At 46.7% G+C, this 21497-nt stretch overlaps 1 protein-coding gene across 2 annotated transcripts in view; it reads right to left on the bottom strand.

The window, feature by feature from the left end:
- Positions 1 to 18366, bottom strand: part of USP49 (ubiquitin specific peptidase 49) — a 31808-nt gene extending 13442 nt beyond the window's left edge. For both annotated transcript variants that reach the window (XM_063418543.1, XM_063418544.1), the window contains exon 1: positions 18307 to 18366. The gene's annotated coding sequence lies outside the window, so the exon portion shown is untranslated. The remainder of the gene's footprint in view (positions 1 to 18306) is intronic.
- Positions 18367 to 21497: the final 3131 nt, after the last annotated feature.

Raw genomic sequence — 21497 nt, 5'->3', positions numbered from 1 at the left:
CAGTGAGGAGCGGGCAGGTGCAAACTGCAACAAAGTAAGAACCACACAGGAGAGAAAAATGGGGAAAATGGGAAAAAAACAGAGGAAAACCAGATCTGAATGAAGTTGGTTACACATGGACCTGGCACACAGAATGTGTGTTAAAACATGATTTTATGAGGTGCAAAGTTTAACACTTGCCAAAGCTTTGAGGCAGGGATTGAGCCTCACCTGCATGGGTGGGCACAGAGTGAAGGAAATGCATTTTTGGTGGCCCCAAATGACACAAATTTGCTTTAATTGCCACCTTTATCAGTGGTGTTGCTGCTGAGGGTGGGATCTCTCAGAGAAAAATCAAAGCTCTTCAATTTTTTCTCCTGGACTCCACTGAAAGCTCAAGTGGCCACTTCAGCACCCAAAGAACTGTTGAGGTTTTTATTTAAACCAGCTCAGAAATTCCCACATTTCCCTCGGGCTGGGCTCATCCCCTCCCAAATCCCAGGAGTGGAAAGGATTTTGGAAATCCTAATTTTAGGATTTAGGATTTAAATTTTAGGAAAACCTAAACAAAGGATTGATTTGGTCTTTTTTTCCCCCAAGTTGGAAAAATCCCTTCCCCACCTTTCCACCTCCCTGCGCCTTTTTTCCTCCTCTTTCCTCCCGATTTTCCTCCTCAGGTGTGGATATAAAATACAGAATTTTGAGGGAGCAAGTGGCAGAAATTCCAGCTTGCAGGAGTGCAGACACTGTGGTAACATTGACAGCCTTCATTTACATAAAAGAATACTAATTATGTTGTATCATCAACATCTGTGATTCTGCTCACTGCCATATGCGACAGTGTGGGGAGTTTAACCCTTCAGCCTCCCCACAACACCAGGTCTGAATTCGGAACAAAAAATAGGCATAAAAATACAATTGTTTAGGGATTCATCAAGCAGCTGGCTGCTCACAAGCTCTGTGAAGTCTCAGCGTGTGAATTTTTAAAAAAATATTGAATTTCTTCTCAATTCCCAAGGAGGAAAAGCTGCTGGGTTCAGCAGGGTACCAGGAAATCCCTCCCACAGCAGATCCAGGGAATGACAAAAATAAAACCAGATTAAGGAATGGTGTTTGACAATGCAGGAGATAAATCAGCAGCCTTTTGTCAACTGATTTGGCTTTTCCTGTGCTGGGCCAAGAAATTTCCTGCTTGGGAAAGGGAAGAGATTCCAAACACCTCAGTGGGCTGACAAAGCAGCTTTGTGTGTGGAAATTCAGAATTTCTCAGCACAAAAGCACCTTTGATGCTGCATTTGATATTCCCCCACCTGTCTCTTTTTAGGTATCCACAGATATCTCCCTTACAAATCCAGACCTCATCCCAGTGCATCTGAAAATTAGGAATAAATGATGTTTATTTAACCCCAAAGCACTTGAATGAGAGGTTTTTCCTCGAAAGTGAAACTTCTCCACCCACCAGGCTTCAGAGCTCTTCTTCACATTCAGGATTTCTGTTGCTGACTCATATTTTTGACTCTTTCCATGAAAAAAAAAATTAAAAAAAAGGATTGGAATCTACTCTCACACGTTCCAAAGGCAGCTGGAGCAGCTGCAGGTCCAGCCCTGCACCACGGAGTGAAATAAATCCCTGGAAAAGCTGGCACAGCACTGAGCAGAGAAGTTTTCCTGGCTTTTCCAAACACTTTGCTACAATCTCAGTGGGAATCCCGGGGCTGGGATGAAGGGAGGGAAAGGAGGGCAGGGTTTGTGAGTCAGGAAACGCAGGAGGAGGGGAGGGAAAAGCAAAACTGGCAGAGATCACAGGGCTGGGGCTGCCCTGAGATCCCAAATTGCTGCCGGGGATGAGCTGTGAGCAACACTGGGATTTCAGGATGGGGAAGGAACACCCGGGATTGGAAAGGCTCTGGAAAGAAACCCTCAGAGCTCTGATCTTTGGAATTATCAGCTTCAGCTCTTGGGTTCGCATTTTTTAAATTTTTTTTTTCCTAAAAGCTGGTTTTAAGGAATCTCTATAAAATGTTGCTTTTCTTGCCTACGCAGATCTTTTTCAGAGAAGGGCTGAGGGGGGAAAAGAGGGGGAAAAGAGGGGGAAAAGAGGGGGAAAAGAGGGGGAAAAGAGGGGGAAAAGAGGGGGAAAAGAGGGGGAAAAGAGGGGGAAAAGAGGGGGAAAAGAGGGGGAAAAGAGGGGGAAAAGAGGGGGAAAAGAGGGGGAAAAGAGGGGGAAAAGAGGGGGAAAAGAGGGGGAAAAGAGGGGGAAAAGAGGGGGAAAAGAGGGGGAAAAGAGGGGGAAAAGAGGGGGAAAAGAGGGGGAAAAGAGGGAAAAAAAAGAGGGAAGAGGGAAAAAAAGAGGGGGAAAAGAGGGGAAAAAAGAGGGGGAAAAGAGGGGAAAAAAGAGGGAAGAGGGGAAAAAAGAGGGAAGAGGGAAAAGAGGGAGAAGGGAAAAAGGGGGAGAAAAGAGGGAGAGGGGAAAAGAGAAGGGGGAAAAGAGGGAGACGGGAAAAGAGGGAGACGGGAAAAAGGGGGAGAAGGGAAAAAGGGGGAGAAGGGAAAAAGGGGGAGAAGGGAAAAAGGGGGAGAAGGGAAAAAGGGGGAGAGAAGAAAAAAGAGAGAAGGGGGAAAAGAGGGAGAAGGGAAAAGAGGGAAGAGGGAAAAGAGGGAGAAGGGAAAAAGAGGGAAGAGGGAAAAGAGGGAAGAGGGAAAAAGAGGGAGAAGGAGAAAAGAGGGAGAAGGGGAGAGGATGGAAAAGAGGGAGAAGGAATTCACATGGAGCGCTGCAACTCACTAAAGATGAGTAAAACTGAAATAAAATAACAGGGAATAAAAGCCAAACAGGGGTATTAGTCCAGCTAATAACATTTTAGAGCCTGTTTGAAAACTTCTCACCTTGTAAATCACTTTAACACTGGGGCAAACCCCACTTTTGTTGCCTTGCAGGGCTCAGAATCCTGGAAAAAACCCCCGGCAAGATCCTCTAACAGCTCCCAGAACCAAAAGCAGCAGAAATAATTTGGCTGCTGCCCCTAAAAGAAACCACCCGAGCTCATTCCGCTCCTTTGTGCCATTGTTACACATTTGGAACCTGATTAAAGCCATCTGCAGGCATCTGGTGACAGCAGCTACTTTCTTTTTCTAAATAAACCTGCAAAAAGCCAAAAAAAAAATCAATCCAGGGGCCAGGAGAGGTGCTGGATGTTCCAGCCTGGAGTGACACTGATTTTATTTGTCCAAAAGGTGATTCCAGAATAAATAAGAGAGCACAAAGTGCCGGGAATCATCTGCCAGGACAGGTGGGAAGCTGAGACTGAAGGATTTTTTTCACTCATTCCTTCATCCCTCTCCTGGGAACGGCAGAAGTGAAGCACAGAACCTTTGGGAATTGGTGCCACATTAAATAAAGCACGTTTGCCTTTTTTTAACCTTTTTTTTTTGCAGAATTGTAGCAAAAAATCCTTATATATTCTTGTTTTCCACCAGAATTGCATAAGGAGTAGATAGAAATTTGGTCAAATCATAGTGAAAATTGAAAGGGGGAAGGTTTAGTTTGGATATTGGGAAGAAATTCCTCCCTGGGAGGGGCTGGGATGGAATTCCCAGAGATTTATTCCCAATATCTGATCTGAACCTTCCCCCTTTCAGTTTTCACTATGATTTGACCAAACCCAAGCACTTCCCACCTCCCACCCCAATAAATCATTTTTTTAATGTGGAACTCTCCAATAACTCTCCAATTTCTGCTGCAAACACTCCGAAATGGAAATGTGGGGATATCAGAGAGATCTCCAAGAATTCCAGAAAAAAAAAAAGAATTTTCTTCCCCTGATTGTTTTCACCTCCCTGTTTGTGAGGCACCAATTATTGAACCAGATGTGAAAACGTAAACTTGTAATCTGAGCTGCCCAGAAAATGGGGAATAAATTCCTGCTCCAGCATCCCCCTTCCAGTTCTGGCAGGAGCTGTCCCAGGAGGCAAAAATCTTTTATTTACAGAATTCCAGAATCACTGAAAAAACTTCCAGGATCACTTGGAAAAACTTCCAGGAGTGTCACATTCCTTGGACACCTCCAGGGATGGAGGCTCCAAACCTCCCCATTCCTCCTGAATTCTTCCTTGCAGTCCAAAGACACTAAAAGTGACATTTTTTCAAGGAAAAAAACCTCATGAAATTGATATTTTGTCAGAAAATAGGAATTGCTGTTCCAAGGAAGGAGTGGCAGCACCACACCCCCTTATCCTCTGTCCTTAGAGACCCTCGTGCTCCACAATTACTCACTCAGAGCGTGGAAAATACCCAGGAAAAGAGGCAGAAATTTCATTTTCCTGCTCTTTCTCCAAAAAATCCAGCAGGGTTTCTTCCCTTTGCTCCTCTCCTTCAAACCCTGCTGGGTTCAGACCTGCAAATTCCACCCCTGAGGGGCTACAGAGATTTTCCAGAGAGGTTTTGCCAATTATTCTGGAGCTCTTTTCCTGAAAACTCTCAGGCTTTTTCTATCCTAAAATTGCTGCTTTCCCTCTCTGCAGGCTGAGATGACAGGTAAAGGAAAATGAACAAGGAAAAAAAAAAGAGGAAGACAAATCCTCCACCTGGATCTCACCAAATCCTGGCAATTCCCGATTTTCCCGTGCCAGGATCCTACAGGAGCCACGGAGAAATTCCTGCTGGATCCAGGAGGGCTCCACACCCCACCCAGCCCTGCCAAAATCCAGCCACAGCCACAAGGGAGTGTGAGAAAATGGGATTTTCCTGCCAACTTCCCCTGCAAGTTGAGGTTTGTGAAGTCCTCCCGGTTAATTCCGGCTCTGGATGGGTTCAGCTCTTCCTGGGAGCTCCCAAAATCCACTCTGGGCTCGAAGCTGGAATTGTCAGGAATCAGTTTGCAAGGAAATATTTTAAAACGCCAACCAAACCCAAAAAAAGAGTCAGAAACCCCAAAGCATTCAGATAAGGAAATCCTATTCCCAGCATTCCTGGTGGGAATAAACAGGATTCCTGCAGGATTTGTAGTCTGGATTCTCTCAGGAAGCTGAATTTTGGCAGATTTTGGTCCATCTTTGACTTCAGAACACAACAAATATAAAAATAAAGCATTTTCAGGTCCAACCTCCACATCAACCAAACTGCTCCAGATAAATGAAGTTCTCAGGGAATGAAAAACCTCATTTCCCTAAAACTCTGGAATTTTCTTCAGAAAAACCTTTAAGTTCTTGAAGACTTTAAATACAACTTGGAGCTTTGTGAAAATTGGAATGTGCTGTTACCTCACCTAGAGTGAAAAGGAAATTAATTTTATCCATTCCTAAAGGCTGGAATGGATAAAATAACCCAATCCTGCCTTTTTTTTTTGCTGTTCCTGGGGAATTGGTGGAGCTGCACTACCCCAAAACCTCCCTCTGCTTTTCCTGGGGAATTCCAAGGAGTCAGAGAAGGCACCAAACTCCTTTTGGGTTGATTGGGAAAGAAATTTCTGACTCCACCTCTTCCAAGAGCTGGAATTCCAGCTCCACATGTGTCTTCCATTCACATTCCTTCCCCATGAAAATCCCTGGGAATGGAGCAGGGTTTGGAAATAATCATGGAAAAGGCAAAGAGGAGGTGAAATCCTTCAGTTCACAAAAGGATGAGTTGTTTGTGCTGCCGTGTGAGTTTAAAGTTTTTAGAATTTAAAGTATTTTAAAGATGAAATTTGAATATTCTTATTGAGCCAAGCTCAGTTTCTCATCGGAGAGATGAACTAAAACCTCATGTGGCTGAATTTTTAATTTTCACCTTTGACTTCAGCTTTAAAACTCCTTGTCCAGGTGAAATATTGTTGATACATTCCTCAGAGTCACTGAAAACAACCAAACAAGATCCATATCCTACAGATCTCTGAAAATGTGGGAATTTCTATTTAATGACCCTGCATGTTAAACAGCATTGTTAAAATGTTATTTATGTCCTAGAAGTTAATTTCTCTATTTAATCCAGCACAAAAAAACCTTTCTCCTCTTTCTTTCCATCCAGGTTTTATTTTTGGGATGGCTTTTGGAAGGGTCAATAAACTGGGATCTGGGCATTAAAATAATTCAGAATTCCTGAGCAACTCCAGTGCCCCTGGACCAGTCCAAAGGAAAGGAATTCAGAGAGATTCCTGCTGGAATTCACAGCCATTCCTGTTGGAATTCACAGAGATTCCTGCTGGAATTCAGAGAGATTCCTGCTGGAATTCACAGAGATTCCTGCTGGAATTCACAGAGATTCCTGCTGGAATTCACAGAGATTCCTGCTGGAATTCACAGCCATTCCCTGCTGGAATTCACAGCCATTCCCGCCTGGAATTCACAGCCATTCCCGCCTGGAATTCACAGCCATTCCCGCCTGGAATTCACAGAGATTCCTGCTGGAATTCAGAGAGATTCCTGCTGGAATTCACAGAGATTCCTGCTGGAATTCACAGAGATTCCTGCTGGAATTCACAGAGATTCCTGCTGGAATTCACAGCCATTCCCTGCTGGAATTCACAGAGATTCCTGCTGGAATTCACAGCCATTCCCGGCTGGAATTCAGAGAGATTCCTGCTGGAATTCACAGAGATTCCTGCTGGAATTCAGAGAGATTCCTGCTGGAATTCACAGCCATTCCCTGCTGGAATTCACAGCCATTCCTGCTGGAATTAACAGCCATTCCTGCTGGAATTCACAGAGATTCCCTGCTGGAATTCACAGAGATTCCTGCTGGAATTCAGAGAGATTCCCTGCTGGAATTCACAGAGATTCCTGCTGGAATTCACAGAGATTCCTGCTGGAATTCACAGCCATTCCCTGCTGGAATTCACAGCAATCCCCTGCTGGAATTCACAGTCATTCCCTGCTGGAATTCACAGCCATTCCCTGCTGGAATTCAGAGAGATTCCCTGCTGGAATTCAGAGAGATTCCTGCTGGAATTCAGAGAGATTCCTGCTGGAATTCACAGCCATTCCCGCCTGGAATTCACAGCCATTCCCGCCTGGAATTCATAGAGATTCCCTGCTGGAATTCACAGAGATTCCTGCTGGAATTCAGAGAGATTCCCTGCTGGAATTCAGAGAGATTCCCTGCTGGAATTCAGAGAGATTCCTGCTGGAATTCAGAGAGATTCCCTGCTGGAATTCAGAGAGATTCCTGCTGGAATTCAGAGAGATTCCCTGCTGGAATTCACAGCCATTCCTGCTGGAATTCACAGCCCTTCCCTGCCTCTTCCATCTGGAGAAGCCTGAAGCAATTCCAGCAAAACCACACCATTGGAATGATCAGCCCGGAGCAGGAAAAAGAACAATTCGAACAGGCCCAGAGCCGATTCTGACTGATAAAAATTCTGATTTCACTTTATAACCAGCCTGGGACAACCCCGGAATTCCCAAAGAATTCCCTGTGTGCACAGGGTTGACAACAGCAGAGGGGGATGTTCCATATCCCAAAGTTTTCCACCCACATTTCCCTCCTGGAACAGCTCAGTTAGAGCAGGCACGAGAGGAACTTTAAGGGCACAAAATCAGCAGCACCGACTCCAAATGTGTTGGAAATTCACTTTTTTTTTGTGCCTCTCATCCCACCAAACCCAGCATCTCTGCTTCCTTCCACACTTCCACCCAGGGATCTGTGCCCACGGAATAATGAACCAGGGACAGGTTAAACCAAATTATCCCAAGGTGACAAAGCAGGAGCAGAGATCAGCACCCTTCCCTCAGATTCCCATTTTCCCTGATTTATCACTGCTTTAAATCACAGCCAGCCACACAAATCCCTGCATTTTCCAGCCTGCTGGAAGCGTTTTTGCTTTTCCCCACGCTCCTGATCCCGCTCAGCACATCCCATTTATCACCGATCGTCAGGAAAACAACACATCCACAGCTGAGGTTCCCAGCAACAGCCCACAGATTGTGGATTAAAAATATCAAACATTTTCACAGGGAAAATCCTTCTCCAAACCCATCCAGCTTCTTCCCAACACCACCAAAATCCATCATTATTTTGGACTTGATCACCTTAAAGGTTTAAACACCCAGTTTCAACAATTCCATGTCTGCAAAGGCAGAGTGGGTTATATTCTCGAGCACCTCCAGCATTCCAAAATCTGATTAATTTTGCCTCAAACCCCAGGGAATTCCAACAAAATAACCCCAGAGCCCTCCACGGCACAGGGATGGGGAAATTGGGCAGCTCCAGCCCCGCAGGGACCCAGCAGAGCAGTGCCAGCCTCTCTTTGTGACACACACACAAAGAGGGATTACAGCACGGGGAGAACACTTTGCTGACTTCTGGGGAATCCTCTGCTGCTCTTTTTGGAACAAAACTCGGCTCCATCCCAGTGAAACCTTCCCCAGATTAGGAAGGAGCCCATCCCGGGGCACTGCGAGGTGTCAGAGCCATTTCGGAGGGAATAAAGCTGTGCCTGATTTTTCTGTCCCCAGCCAGAAGGAACAGAGCATCAAAAAGGAGGGCACAATTCCACAGGCTGGGCTGGGAGCAGGGAAAGAGCCCCAGACAAAAATACAAAACCCGGTTTTGTCACTGCCGATCAATTATTTGGGGTTTTTAACCCCGAACGAGTGAGGTGGAACAGCAGAAAATTTAATGTGGGTTTTGTAACAGCAGGAAAATTTCTACGGGTTTTATAAATGCTGGGAAATGGTAAAAAAATGAGTAAATCACGGTCATTTATCCAATTTATTCAAGCACAGAGAGGATTTTGGTGTTTGATTTGCCTGCCCAGCAAACCCCAAGGTGCTCCATGGGATTTCTGTCCAGGATCCATAAGAATTCCCAAATTCCCACATTCCCAGAGCGCTGCTGTGTGCCCAGCTCTGGAAACAGAAAATCTCTGAGCCCTCCACTCGGACCCTGGGGCTCCACCAAGGGCTTCTGTGTTTTCTTGCCAACAAAGAATTAAGGGATTTACACATCCTCTTCCCCTGCTCAGCTGCTGGGCCTGGTTTGTGCTGGGAAAATCCAATCCAGGCAGCAACCCCTGCTCCTCCTCAGTGTCCAAACAGGCATCTGAAATGGCATAAATAAAGCTAAAATTCATATTTTCAGCCCCAAGGGTTGTGCCTCTATTTTTTGGTACCAAAGGAAGAATTTCACGTGCTCAAATCCACCTCGCCCTGCCATCTCCTGCTGGAATTATTCCTGATTTGCATACAGGAATCCTGCTCTGGGTTAAATCTATTTTTTTTTCTGAATTGCAGGATGTGAGTGGTGCCTTTGTCCTGCCCACAGGCCGAGGTCGGAAGCAGGACCCCGATTTGTGAACTCTCAGGTTGTTAATCTTCCTTAAGAACTGCAGATCAAGCCAGGCCCCATTCTGGCAGCATCTGTTATTTTAATAAATTATCCTCCTAAGAGGTTAAAGTTCATCCCTTCAATTTGTCCTCAGATGAAACAACAACAGGACAAGGAGAGTAAAGAGGGAGAGGTGAATTTGGGTTTGATGCCACAAAAAGCTGCTCCTAAACCCTTCCAATTTTTGGATAAACAAGATATTTCCTTCTTTATTCTCACTAATTTCCACATTACCCAAACCAGCAGGTCCAGCCATCCTGGGAAGTGCAGGAAAAGAGCAGAACAAATTCCAAAGGAGATTTTTTTTCCCCACTTGCTGTTTCCACTCTCCATCATGAATATTTCATTTCCTCCAAATAAACTCTGGTGTGCAGGATCTTCATCCCTGCTCTGATTCAGGTGAATTAACTATTCTTAGTTAAATAGATTTGCTTCTAGTCTTAGTCTGATGACAGATTAACTCCTGACTGGTCGGATTATGGATTTACCTCTGGAACTAAATCACTTTTGAATCTGAGTTACAGCTATTAGTTCTTTCTAGCTCAGCTGAACAGCTTTTAGTGCCTCCTTTGTGTTTTTGAAAGAATGATTAAACATCATTAAATCCAAGCTCAGGGCTCTTTCTCACAACTCCAGGGAATAAACAGCTGATTCTGGGTTTTTTTTTAAGAATAGCAGAGTTTTACAAGGATTTTTTTCAGCATAATTAATGCCATTCTAGATCTAGATTGTTTGTCCTTAAAATTAAAACATGTTTTTTGTGCTTGTGTGGTTTTAAAGGACATAACCCTCATTTTGTTCTCCTCACAGAACAACCTCCTCTTCCACATGATATTGCCATTATTTCTCTCCAGCTGCAGAGCAGACAAAAAAAATCACAGAATTTTTTCTGTGAAAAAAATCACAGAATATCCTGAGCTGGAAAAGATCCACAAAAATCATGGAAGTCCAAATGCTGACTTCTATCCAGCAACCAGCAGACATTTCAACACGGTTTGCTCTTAAATGAAAGATGAAATATTCCAAATGTGACACCAGCAATTTGGAATATCCCTGCCACCAGAAGCAGCAGGCACTAAGAGGAATTTCAAGAATAAAAATAACCTCACCTCACTGCCATGGGAGGTCACTGGATGCTGAAATCCAGGATTGAGACCCCCTCATCCCAAATCAAAAGGTTTTTAAATAACACAGCCCAATTTTCAGTTAATTCATCTTTAAAGCAGCCCTCTGAGCCAGCCACAATGTCTGAATTATTTAATTTCTCACTGTTAATGACTTCAAAAGTCCTAATACATCCAAAATCTGACTGGGCTGTTCAGTTCTACCAACACACAGAAATATATTAAAATATTAAAATATATCCCTGGATTTGTGTCACTCCATCCTTACACCCCTCCCTCCACCCAGACCCCTGATAAACCCCCACAGTGACTACAAACGCAAACAAAATTAATCAATAAACCCCATAAACTCCTCATTCCTTGAGTTACTCTGAGGAAGGGGGGAGGTTTCCATGCCCAATTTTATTTTGCTGAAGTTCAGTGCATGAAGAAATGATTTGGTTCTGGGGGACCCCAATACAAAATAATAATACAAAAATATAATAATAATAATAATAATGATAATAATAACATTCGAGATAGGAGTCAGACAAAACAACATTTTCTTCATTCACACAGCACTTATTTAACACAAGGTGCAGTTCTGAACCAGCTGAAATTCCTGGATAAATTCAATTCCAGCACCAGGCAGGAGCTGGAATGATTCCAGCACATCCAAAGAAAAGATTTACAAGAGCAGGGAGTGACAGGACGAGGGGAGATGGATTTAAAGTGTCAGGGAATGGGTTTAGATGGGATATTAGGGAAAGATTTTTCCCTGTGAAGGGGGGGAGACCTTGGCACAGTCCCCGAATCCCTGGAAGTGTCCAAGGCCAGCCTGGATGGGGTTTGGACAACCTGGGATGGTGGAGATGTCCCTGCCCATGGTGGCACTGGGTGAGATTTAAGGTCCCTCCCAACCCAAACCAGTCTGGAATTCTGCAATTTAAATTAAAAAAAAAATCATAAAATATAAAAAAGGTTCCCAGTTTTATCAGGAATTACTGGAGTGGAGTCAGGCTCACAGACACCGAAAAAAAAAGGGGGAATAAAGCCCCCGAGTGCTGCCCTCAGGAAACTTTTAGGATTTCCACCAAAATCCACTCGTCACCTCCTCACCCCGCCCTGCCCAGCTCCTTCCACACCGCCTCTGCTCCAACTCCAACCCTCCAATTGTCCCGGGAGGCTTTCCCAGCCCGGGAGAGAGGGGCAGAACGCAATTAGGGCATTTCTTCATTAAATCTGAACGCCAGCGGGGAAAGGCGGTCCCGAGGCAGAGCTGCCCCTTGGAGGGGCTGGGTTTGCCTGTCACAGGGAATGAGGGATGGGAGCCTGCTCAGCGTGCCTGAATTCAGCTGATCCCCTATAGAACAGCTAAATGTGCCCTATAGAACAGCTCAATGTGCCCTATAGAATATGTCAATGCACCCTATAAAATATGTCAATGCACCCCTATAAAATATCTCAATGCACCCCTATAGAACAGCTCAGTGCACCCCTATAGAATAGCTAAATGTGCCCTATAGAACAGCTCTGCACCCTATAGAACAGCTCAATGTGCCCTATAGAATATGTCAATGCACCCTATAAAATATCTCAATGCACCCCTATAGAACAGCTCAGTGCACCCCTATAGAACAGCTCAGTGCACCCTATAAAATATCTCAATGCACCCCTATAAAATATCTCAATGCGCCCCTATAGAACAGCTCTGCACCCTATAGAACAGCTCAATGCACCCTATAGAACAGCTCAGTGTGCCCTATAGAACATCCCAATGCGCCCTATAGAAGAGCTGAGTGCACCCCTATAGAACAGCTCAGTGCACCCCTATAGAACAGCTCTGCACCCTATAGAACATCCCAGTGAACCCTATAGAACAGCTCAGTGCACCCCTATAGAATAGCTAAATGTGCCCCTATAGAACAGCTCTGCACCCTATAGAACAGCTCAGTGCACCCCTATAGAACAGCTCTGCACCCTATAGAACAGCTCAGTGCACCCTATAGAACAGCTCAGTGCGCCCCTATAGAACAGCTCAATGCACCCCTATAAAATATCTCAATGCACCCCTATAGAACAGCTCAATGCACCCCATAGAACATCCCAATGCATCCCATAGAACAGCTCTGCACCCTATAGAACAGCTCAGTGTGCCCTATAGAACATCCCAATGCACCCTATAGAACAGCTCTGCACCCTATAGAACAGCTCAGTGCACCCCATAAAACATCCCAATGCGCCCTATAGAAGAGCTGAGTGCGCCCCTATAGAACAGCTCAATGCACCCCTATGGAACAGCTCAATTCACCCCTATAGAACAGCTCAGTGCACCCCTATAGAACAGCTCAGTGCACCCTATAGAACAGCTCAGTGCACCCCTATAGAACAGCTCAATTCACCCCTATAGAACAGCTCAATGCACCCCTATAGAACAGCTCAGTGCACCCCTATAGAACAGCTCAATTCACCCCTATAGAACAGCTCAATGCACCCCTATAGAACAGCTCAGTGCACCCCTATAGAACAGCTCAATTCACCCCTATAGAACAGCTCAGTGCACCCCTATAGAACAGCTCAGTGCACCCTATAGAACAGCTCAATGCACCCCTATAGAATATCCCAATGCACCCCTATAGAATATCCCAATGCACCCCTATAGAACAGCTCAGTGCACCCTATAGAACAGCTCAGTGTGCCCTATAGAACAGCTCAGTGCACCCCTATAGAACAGCTCAGTGCACCCCTATAGAACAGCTCAGTGCACCCTATAGAACAGCTCAATTCACCCCTATAGAACAGCTCAATTCACCCCTATAGAATATCTCAATGCACCCCTATAGAATATGTCAATGCACCCCTATAGAACAGCTCAATGCACCTATAGAACATCCCAATGCACCCCTATAGAACAGCTCAGTGCACCCTATAGAACAGCTCAGTGCACCCTATAGAACAGCTCAGTGCACCCCTATAGAACAGCTCAGTGCGCCCCTATAGAACAGCTCAGTGCGCCCCTATAGAACAGCTCAGTGCACCCCTATAGAACAGCTCAATGCACCCTATAGAACAGCTCAGTGCACCCTATAGAACAGCTCAATGCACCCTATAGAACAGCTCAGTGCACCCTATAGAACAGCTCAGTGCACCCTATAGAACAGCTCAGTGCACCCCTATAGAACAGCTCAGTGCACCCCTATAGAACAGCTCAGTGCACCCTATAGAACAGCTCAGTGCACCCTATAGAACAGCTCAATGCACCCTATAAAATATCTCAATGCACCCCTATAAAATATTTCAATGCACCCCTATAGAACAGCTCAATTCACCCTATAAAATATCTCAATGCACCCCTATAAAATATTTCAGTGCACCCCTATAGAACAGCTCAGTGCACCCCTATAGAACAGCTCAGTGCACCCCTATAGAACATCCCAATGCACCTATAGAATATCTCAATGCACCCTATAGAACATCCCAATGCAGCCCCACAACTCTTGCCTTGATCTTCCACACTTTGCCCGAAAAAGGCAGAAATGCACCAAAGCTTTGCTGTAGTAAATTTGTCCTTTTTTTAAAAAAATAACAAATAACAAACCCCATCCCTGGCTGCATCCAGAGAGGGAAAACCACATTATTCTGTTTTTTCAGTGCACACGGTGAGAGGCTGAAAGTTTCAGCGGTTTACACCACCCCCCCCAAACAATTATTTCCTTTGAAATTCAAATTATTTAGCGATTCCAGCCTGCTGGGGGGACTCCCCTGCCTGAGGATGTGTTTTTTCCTTTGGATTTTAAACCAACAAACTCCCCCAAACCGCTGCAAAAACACCTCCTCAGTCAGAACCTTTCTTTGAACAGTCCATTTGTTACGACTGACACTTTACCAGACACATTTCAGAGGAACTTGGAGCTGTCACATCCCTGAATTCCTGCTCTCCGTCTCCATTTGGAAAAGCAGCTGAAAGCTGAATTACACAGCCAAGCACAGACAGGCGATAAAAGTGCGAGCGCCGTGGGGAGGAACAAAAAAAAAATAAAAAAAAGCTCCCGGTTTTCAGATTATTTTCGACTTCCTCAGCAAAGCCAGGCTTCTCGGTGAATTACAGCATAATTAGCTAATTAAGGGAACTCACCTAGCGAGTGCTCTTTTCAGAAATCTCAAGGTGTGTCCCAACAATTTGGCGTTTTCTGAGGGATTTGTCACCAACTGGAGGTGTAAAAACTCACGTGCTCCTCATTATCATCTTGCAAGCTAAAAGCTCATTAAAAACAATTAGGAAAAAATATAAACTTTGCAGCTTTGTGTTATTTTCTGCCTACTGCAGATGCTCCTTAACGCTAAAAAAGGGATTTTTTAGGTGCAAAAAGGGATTTTTTAGGTGAAAAAAGGGATTTTTTTCCTTTCACACCCAGCAGAACAGTGGGTTTTAATCTGAATTTTCCTCAGTGCATCAGGATATCGATTACAGCAAATAAATAATCAGCTTTAGTTCACCTAAAATTCCATCCCAAAGACACTGGCAAAGGGCAGAACCTCACCTCGAGTTTCACCGGCTCTCCCTTTTATTCTGTTTTGTTTTTATGGGGTGCTCTGGAATTCCCTGGCTCCTGAGCCACAAAAGCCTCACCTGCTTCATCTTCTAAAATCTCCTAAAATCCCAACGTGAGCATCATTTGTGAGCACCCAGGGAAAAAACAACCAATAACCTCAGCTCTGAATGGGATTTTTAAAATAATTTCTGTTCGACCATTTGGATTTGCTCAGCACCCTTAGGAGCAAAGACTCATTAAGGGTTTCACACTAATGAGGATCTTTTTTTCACTGGAATTCAAGGGGGGCTTTTTTTGTAGACAAGAGCCTGGGGTGAAGGGTTTGGGAAAGGTGAAGGGGTTTGGGAAAGGTGAAGGATTTATGAGCACCAAGCTGCTGAGATAAAAACATCTCCCAAGGTTTCATTCCCCAAAGGGAAAAAAAAAATAAACCCAAACCAACCCAGCAACAAACCCAACCCTTGATGAAATATTCAAGCCGAAAACCACAAAGGTTGTTTAACAAAGTGAGAAAATTTCTTCTCACTGGAGAGGAAAATCAAGATTGGAGGGGGAGATCTTTGGAACAACCCCATCTTCCCGTTCCTCCTGACCTCACCCACTGCTCCCAGTTACAGGCAAAGTTGTCTGACAACTCATTTATTATTTCTCTGTTTATTTACAATGATTTTAAACCAACCCTCTCGGTTTTGTTTTGCCTCAGAGCTGGGGTCAACTTCAGAAAACCTTTCACACTTCCCCAAAGCTAAAAGCACTCGGGAAGGAATCCACACTTACACACCAGCAGCTGAATTTTGTAGTATTTTTTAGAATTTTGTGATATTTTGAAGCATTTCCATTTGTTAACTGTTCTAAATCAATCCATTAACATCTTCTGAGGCCTGAGAAAACACTGAATTTCACTTTACGGGTCCCAGCAGAAGCCCTGTGACATTTGAGTATAAAAACAGTGAACGAAGGGGAAAAAAAGGCCAAGAAAAACAGGATCTAAAAGCCATTTTCAGTCCTTTCTACTGAATGAACCACTTCTGGTGCTGAGAAAGTGCTTCTTGTCATGTGTTTGGAGGTGCTGAGACAACACAGGCCTGCTTAAAAATAATAATTAACAAGTGAGTGTGTTTTAGCTCTGAGGAAAACAACCTGCAGCGTGTGATGTGGGCAGAGCTGCAGCAGCCACGAGAAATCCTCTGGAAAAAAAAAAAGCCAGAACCCGAATGTGCCTTTTTCTGTCCCCACTGAGCAATTGTCACAATTCCCTTCCCAACTCAAACGCTCCCCCCGGCCCCAGCACCGAGGACAATCCCAAATTTCTCCATCCTCACAAACCTTGGACCACACGGAGCCGGAATCTCAGCAGGAATTGCAGCAAGAGATTCCTTCCTCAACAATCCTTGGACACACAACAGCAAAAAAAATCCCCACTTTGGGTTTTTTGGCTCTTTTCTAGCCCCTAACCCGTTGCATGTGTGACTATTGTCCAAGCCCTGCTCCTGAACAAGCAAAATTCCCTTGTAACAAACCCAAACTCGCACAAAACCCGGAATTATTCCACGCTGGAAAAAATCTGCCAACTTCAAAACCCCCTTTTCCACTTGGAGGCAGCTCGTATTCATTGGGAGAATGATCAGGGGAGGAATAAATGCACATTTATGGTTTGCTGAAAGCTCGGAGACATCAAATGCTGCTCACGCTTGGCACATCACTCCCAAATATTTGCACCCAGCCCGTTCTCAAGGCAATTAAAAACACCAAATGAAACCCCATGGCTTTTGTTGCCATCTCCTTTTTGGGTTTTTAAACATCACCCAACCTCTCTGACCCTGGATAAAGCACGGGAACCACCGAGTGCAGCTGGCCAAGGCAGAGCAGCCAAATTTTGGTGAAAATTCCACATGAGGCAGCTCCCAACACTTTACAGCAACACTCATTTAATCCAAGTTTAATCCACGCTGCTGGAATCCACACAGAGTTTTTAATTCACAATTCCACTAGTTTATCCTCTCTCATCCTCCAGCTCTTTTTCCCATCCTCATTCCCACATCCCAGCCACGTTTCCACAGCTCCAGCAGCAGCTCAGCTCTCAGCTCCCTTCCTCAACACTTTATTTTTGCTTCCAGCCCCCCAAAATCATCCCTTTTAATCCACTGCTTTCTGCCTTTCTTCCTCACATAAAGACTGACTACTCCAGGAAAAATTCCCGCTGAAATCCATCGGTTTCCCTGGAATCACCGCCTCTCTCCCTGGGCTCCACCAGCATCTCCCCCGAGGCAGCGGAGCGTGCAAGGACCAAATTTCTGCATCGCTTCACACCAGACGAGCCCAGCCACTCCAGGCATCTCTCCCTGACTGAAAACTACAGCAAAGAACTCCGCAAAGTGAGGACAACTTCCCACTCTCCCAGCTTCAATATTTCGGGATAACGGGATGCTCTCCCCACGCTGTTCCACCTGGAGCTGCTGCGACACAAGGGATCAGGCTCGTTCCCTACGTAAAGCGATTAAAGGGGCGCTTTTTTCCTAAAATTAGCAGCTTTTCCCGTTTGGAGGGGCTCGGTTATCCCCGAGCCGTGATTCCCGTGGCTCCGGGAGCCCTGGTGGCAGGGGGGGACCCCTTTTGGAGGTTTAAAAAGAGGGATTTTGGAGTAGTTTTGCTGCCTGGAGCTGACCCCGAGCCCTCCCCGGATGAAGTTCAGCTCTTTCCCCCTCTTGGGGATACAAACGCACAGCTTTTAGGGGTTGTTTTTTGTTTTTTTTTTTCTAAATAAACATAAACCCGCCCCGATTTCCCCCGTTTCTCCCCGCTCCACCACGTTCAGCACGGAGATTTAAGGGGAGTTTTTAAAGGGATTTTTTTCTCCCCTTCCCAGCAAAGCCACGACCCCCAGCACCCCCTGACGGTCTCGGGGAGGGGGGGAGCGTGTGGGGAGAGGGTCCCGGGAAGGGGCGGCATGAGGAGCTGGAAGGGGGTTTGGGGGATTTTAGGAAGGGGGTCTTGAGGAGGATAAAGAGGGGGGGTCTGGCGAGGTGGGAGTCGATCCCGAGGATGAGGGGGGGGAATGTGGAGAGGGGAGGATGTTCCCTCAACAAAGGGAAAGTTGCGGAGCCGCCGAGCCCGGCGCGGGGGTCCCGCCCGTACACAAAGGCGGCGACCCCAATGATGGATGGGGAGGGGGGGGGGAACGGGGTCCGCCTCAGCCCCACAACCGCACCACGGAACGGGGGGGGTCCCTTTGAAGGGGGGGCTCCAAAGACCCCTCCTCTCCTCTTCCTCAGCCCCCACATCCGCCCACCCCTCTCTCCCTCTCTGTCCTCAGGAGGGGTCGCGTCCCGTGTGTCCCCCCCCCCTTCGCCCCCCCGTCCCCTTTATTTACCGCCATCACCAGCACGCGCGAGCTGTCACCCAGCGCGAGACGCCCCGGCCGGACACGCCCCCTCCCCGCCCATTGGCCGCCGCGCCCCGCCCCGCCTTTCCATTAGCTGGAGCGGACGTCACTCAACGCTAACACCCGCCTCCCTCCCCGCCGCTTACGCCAATTGCGCAGCGCTGCACACAGGCTGGGACCGCGGGTATTTACGCTGATTGCGTAGCGTACGCACCCCGAGGGCGTAGCGTACGCCGCGGCGGGCAGAGAGGTGTCGGGACGTACGGAGTCTGCGCAGCCGGCAGGGGGCGCTGTTCAATGGGCGCCGGGGGGGGCGGGCCGGCGCGGGTTCGAGTCCCGCCCCCGCCCGTGACGTACCGGGCTTTGTGAATCGCGGGGCCGAAGTTCGGTTGAGGCACGGGAGGGTAAATAAGGGTGTCTCGGAGACAAAGAGGCTCTTAAAGGGGCGGCGCGGGGGCCCTCGAGGGGGTAGTGTGAGGTGGGAGGTACCCCACGGGGGCCCGGAGGTGATGGGGGTGCTGAGGTGATGGGGGGGCGCACCCCATGGGGGTCCCGGAGGTGATGAGGGGCACAAGGGGGAGGCTGTGAGGGCTTTGAGGTGATGGATACCTTGAGATGGAGATGCTGAGGCGATGAGGGAGCACCCCAGGGGGACCGTGAGGTGAGGGGGGTGCCAAGAGGGTTCTGAGGTGATGAACACCCTGAGGGGATTGGGGGGACACCTTAAAGGGTCCCTGAGGTGATGGGGGGGGCAAGGAGGTTCTGAGGTGATGAAGGCCCTGAGGGGGGAACTCCAAAGGGTCCCTGAGGTTATGAGGAGACCATGGGGGGGCTGTGAGGGCTCTGAGGTGATGGAGACCCTCAGGTGATGAGGGGGGACACCCCAAAGGGTCTCTGAGGTAATGAGGGGACACCCCAAAGGGTCCCTGAGGTGATGGGGGGGAGGCAAGGAGGTTCTGAGGTGATGAAGGCCCTGAGGGGGGACACCCCAAAGGATCTCTGAGGTAATGGGGGGACCAGTGAGGGGGCTATGGGGGCTCTGAGGTGATGGAGACCCTCAGGTGATAGGGGAACATCCCAAAGCGTCTCTGAGGTGATGGGGAGACCATGGAGGGGGCTCTGAGGTGATGGAGACCCTCAGGTGATGAGGGGACATCCCAAAGGGTCCCTGAGGTGATGAGGGGACATCCCAAAGGATCTCTGAGGTGATGAGGGGACACCCCAAAGGGTCTCTGAGTTGAGGAGGGGACACCCCAAAGGGTCCCTGAGGTGATGAGGGGACACCCCAAACCGTCCCTGAGGTGATGGGAAAGGTCCAGGGAGGGCTGTGGGGACCATGAGAGGACAGAGAACCTGAGGTGGGGGCTCTCAGATAATGGGGGTCACACCCCACATGGCCCCTGAGGTGACAAGGACACCGAGGTGATGGTGGCACCAGTGCCTGGCCCATTTTGACCCTGTACCCACGCAGAAATCCACGCTGGCACAGCTGCAATGAGCCTGCAAAGTCTAAGAATTAAAATCAGAGTCACGATCTTTACTCTCTTTGTGAGATTAAAAAAATGCCACAGCACAAGAATAGAACAAAACCCCAAAAATCTCCTGGGGTGGCAGCAAGACTTGGGGCTGGCTCTGCCACTGAAGCACTCATGACCCTGAGAACATCACCTGTACAAATAAATAAATATAAATAATAAACCGTGCAAGGGTGAGGCCTCCATTCCCAAAATCCCTGCTCCCTCTTGGTCAGGCTTCAGTTTAGGGGATGAGACAACACTGACAAAGATTTTGAGAGGTGCAGAAACAGAAAAAAAAGGATCCACAATGGAGCAGGACCTCAGCGTGGCCACCTCCACCTCCGAGAAAACAACCAACTTCCAAATTGTGATTTAACAGGCAAAATGAGAGGTTTTTTCATGAGAAAATAATAATTTTGGCCGTCAAGGGAGTGAAAAGCCACAGAGCCATTTGGGACAGCTGAGTCTCCATTCCCACAATGCAGCGACGGCTTTGCTGGGACATAAAGCACTAAATCCTCCTCATCCTCACGCTCTGGAAACCCACTGACGTCAAGGGGTTAATTAAAGGCAGAACGTGGCTCCTTTTTGGAACTCCAGGAACAGCAGAGTGTCTTAAGAAAACCCCAGGAATCCCCAGGGATTCCAGCACACACTTCCACGTTTTTTAGGCACACGAGCAGAGTTTTGACATCTCCGGTTACGGAGCAGCCTCGGGAATTAACAAAGCATTACCAACATTCACCATGACTAATCTGCTCATTAAGAGGGTTTTTTTTTTAAACCTTAAGGCTTGTAATGGGAAACAGGACAGGGATAACCATCCCCACAAATCCTGGTTTCTTTCCTAAGTTTTCCCAGTTTAACAACGTGGAACTGTTCAGTGAATTTTCACCACTGAACAGTCCCACACAAGTCATGAACTCGGGGCTAAGAGCTGCAAAAAATTCAGTATATTGGAATTTCTGCCACATTTAGAGGACATTGTGCCATTTCTTATGGCTCATGAACCGCCTCTTTCTGGGCCCTGCGCTGATTAAATTTATTAAAAGCTCTCTAAAAGCTCTGAGCACTCTAACAGTTAATTAGCTTTCCAGGTATAAACAATAATCAGAAAATCATATTTTAAAAAAAGCACAACAGTTCTCAGCCAGAAAATCAAGCCACAAATCAGCTGTTTTCTCCTTTTTGCTTCAGAAAAAAAACCTATATAAGACAAATTATTTTTGTTTTCTTTGCTCTTCAGACTCGCAAGGAGCCAACAATATTTTTCCTGGCATGCTGGTGCTTTCCCAGGAATATGAAGAAATAAATATATTAAAGTGATGTCATTATGTCTTACAATGAATTTTTGGCTCTTATTGCCCAAATCCTTCCTTATTCCATTGAATGTGAAGCCATCAGGATTCCTCAAATGGTGTGCAGGGGACAGGGAATTTATTACCTACCTTAAAAACAATGGGATAAAGCAGCTGGAATTCTCTCAGTGCCTGACAAAGCTCCTGCCAGGCTTGTTTTATTTTTTAATTTATCCAGAGCCTTCATTGAAAGGCAGCAGATTTTGACATTCCCATCAGCTACAGAGGATGAAGGCAAGGTAAAAACGTGCCAGGAACTGGAAAATGCGAGAATTCCTGGCTTTTTTTCACAGGGAAATGTTTG

The sequence above is a fragment of the Prinia subflava genome, chromosome 23 (genome assembly GCF_021018805.1).
Source record: "Prinia subflava isolate CZ2003 ecotype Zambia chromosome 23, Cam_Psub_1.2, whole genome shotgun sequence".
In the NCBI taxonomy this organism is placed as follows: domain Eukaryota; kingdom Metazoa; phylum Chordata; class Aves; order Passeriformes; family Cisticolidae; genus Prinia; species Prinia subflava.
Note: the sequence above shows the minus strand (reverse complement) of the source record. Positions and strands in the feature narration are given on the sequence as shown.